The sequence below is a fragment of the Miniopterus natalensis genome, chromosome 10, assembly GCF_054644295.1.
Source record: "Miniopterus natalensis isolate mMinNat1 chromosome 10, mMinNat1.hap1, whole genome shotgun sequence".
Lineage (NCBI taxonomy): Eukaryota > Metazoa > Chordata > Mammalia > Chiroptera > Miniopteridae > Miniopterus > Miniopterus natalensis.
The window spans coordinates 14,116,948-14,120,162 of record NC_142090.1 but is presented as its reverse complement, the minus strand read 5'-3'; positions in this window follow the sequence as shown (position 1 = coordinate 14,120,162).

Below are 3,215 nucleotides of genomic sequence, written 5' to 3'. Positions count from 1 at the left end.
ACTTCTTTTCTTCTGTTTCCTAGGGGGTTAAGTGAGCCTCCAACCCAAGGATCGACTGTCCTTGGAGGATAGGGGAGGAGCATCACCACAGTTCCTAGTTGTACCTTGAACTTGGTGGCTGGGTATTGTTAGTAGACCTAAACCTCCCTAGGCTTTTCTAGCCTCTGTGTGCCAGCAAGGACATGACCATACTAACTTCTGAATTTCAGCTCCCACCCTTCTCCTGCTCGTGCAAGACTTGGCCACCACTGACACACACACACACACCCATCTCGTCCCACTATGTCAGGGACCCCCAGTGATGGCTGTACTTAGGAACACATTTGATCATGTTATTCTCTATGGTTCTTGTCATGAAGGTCCACAGCCCACAAGCCATTTGATAAAAGGACATCTCTGCATCGCTCCACCCAGCCAGCCTGCTGCTCTACTCTGACTTCCCAGGCCACACCAGGGCCTAGTGCTAAGGTGGGGGGATGCCCCAACTCATGCACAGTGTGGATTTTGCTTATTTTGGCCCTAAAGCAGCTCCCGCGCTTCCCATGGTCCTAGCCTGACTCCCAGTCCTCCCTAGACCTCTTACCCACCACCCCCTCTTCAGAAGTCTTCCTTCTCTTTCAGCCACTTTTCCAATGTAGGAGTGAGAGGTGAGAAGATGCAATGGGAGGCTGAGTCCCAGCTCTGGCCAGTTTCATATCTTGCTACAAGAAAATGTGAACACTTCAGCGTGACCCTTCTTGGGGACTCCATCCCAGGAGACGTGCAGTCCCACAGTGTGCGTGAATTTCAAGAGCTAGATGCAGCTCAAGGCTCCTGCATAAAGGCTCCCTCTTGCCTCTGCTTAGTTTCATCTGCCAAGTAACGTAGGTGAGTCACTTGGCCCCTCCAACTGGGGCACAAACAGCACAGATGCCTCGAGTTGTTCACCTTGTGTTGAAGTTGGGTTTGTGCGGATGGGTTGAACACTCCTGTCTGGTAGCATGCGTTCCTAAGATGGTTGCCTCATGGCCTGAGGATACCCTTCTAAGTGACTGTGGTGGCCAGCCTCCAAAATGGCCCTAATGATCCTCGCCAACTGGTATTCATGCCCTCATGTAACCCCCTCCCACACTGAACCAGAGCTGATTCGGGTGACCAAGAAGAGATAGTGTAGAGTGACAGTGTGTGACTTCTGAGGCTAGATCATAAATGACATTACAGCTTCCGGCTTGGTCGTATGGGTCACTCTCTCTGAGAGAAGCAGGTGGCCATGTGGCGAGGACCCTCGAGCAGCCTGTGGAGAGGAACTGAGGCTTCCTGCCAGCAGCCAGCACCAACTTGCTGTCCCATGAGTGAGAAGAAGATCTTCCAGCCCCAGCCCAACCCTCCAACTGAGGTTCCACATCCTGGAGCAGAGGCGAGATGTCATTTTTTTGGTTTAGTTTTTGGTTTTTTGTTTATTTTTGTTTAAAATATTACATGATGTCCCTTTTTCTCCCCAATGACCCCTTCCACCCCCTTCACCCTCCTCCCCAGTGCCTCTCCACACCATTGTCCGCGTCCTTGGGTTGTGCATATATGCGTATGAGTTCTTTAGTTAATCTCTCCCCCTCCACCCACCTCCCCTCCTCCGTCCCTCCGAGAGATTTGTCAGTGTAATCTATGCTTCTAATGTCGTTTTAGGCCGGCTATTTGGAGGTGATTTGTTATGCAGCAATAAATAATAAACACAGTGACTTACAGAGAGGGACTCTTTTCCCTGACCTTGCCCTCGTTAGCTTCTTACTCTTATTGTTTGAGCCCACTTGGCTTCAGAATAAGAACGGTGGAGGGGGACATGATTAAAGCACAGTATTGGTCATACTGGGCAGGAGTAGTCACCAGTACGTGCCCTGCCAGGAACTCTCTTCAGAGCTCCTGAGTCAAGCCTCCCAGCATATCTCACTGTGTTAAGGGAAATGAGAAAACACATCCAGGGGGCTGGAAAGGATCCACACACTGAGTGCTCAAGTCCAGCACTCGCTCTAAGTTGGGTGGCATCAGTTCCAGAGTGTCAGCCTCAGGGACACCCAGAAGTGAGGCGGGAAGCGGTGCTGGACCCTGGTCATCTTAACAAGCCGTCTGTCCCCTGCCTCTCACAGGGAGCCTCTTGGAGGCCATACTGAGTGGACTCCAGTGAGCACTAGTCTCTCTGGTGCTGAAAACATTCCCTACGCCTGAGCCTGACCCTCAGCGCACTGCAGGGCAGGAGGGAGGCCCGAGACCTCTGCATGTTGCAGAAGGTATAGCAGGAAGGAGCTGGAAGCAGGAGGGGCTGGAAGCTGAGTCTCCCCTCCGCACAGCGCCCCAGGGGACTTTCTCACATCACCTTCTCGCTTCGGGCATCCCCTCAACCCTCAGCAGCTTCTGGATAAAGCAGAGCCTGTGGGTCATCAGCAGGGGAGGGGGGCCCTGCAAATGCAGGGGCAGGAAGAAAGGAGGCAGGAGAAAGGAAAGCACAAGGAGGAAGGGTAAGTGAAGGGGTTGCCTACACTAAGTCAGAGGAGAGAGAGGGAGCCACAGACGGTGCCTCGGGGAGTTTCCAGAGACATTGGGTGGGCCCAGGTGCCCCTTCCCTCCTTAACACCCCTCCAGGACTCTGCGGCCTGGCCTCTTTCTCCTTCTGGCCCCCTTCTCCTTGCTCTGTTTTTAAAATACTTCCTCCCGCAGCACCACTGCTGACTGCAAGCTCTGTAGATGCTGGATGTCCCTTGTGGAGTCCCCCCACAGCCCCGAGGCCACAGTGACATTTGGTAGTTAAGGGCCGGAGAGAGCCAATGCGCAGAACCCTCCCCCGCCTTGCACTCAGTGACATCAGGCTGATAACTGGGAATCGGCCACGGGGAAAGTATGTACCGAACGGGAACCAGCACACACTACACGCCAGGGCTTTTATTTTTGTGGAGAGCCAGTTGTTAACCATTTGCGAGCACACCACGGGGCAGGGCCAGCCATGGGCCAGGATGAGGCGGGTCAGCCCAGACCAGGCCTGCTTAGCTGCTCTGCTGACTGCTCACGGGCACCCAGCAAATACACCACCACCATCGGTCCAGAATTAGGGTTTCCTTCTACCCACATGCCACCTCTAGACCATAAGAATATGTTCATGCATACGCTATTCCCTGAGTCCTGCATTTAAGGAGCCTTGACACGACTCTTTTTTTTTTTTAATATACCTTTATTGATTTCTGAGAGAG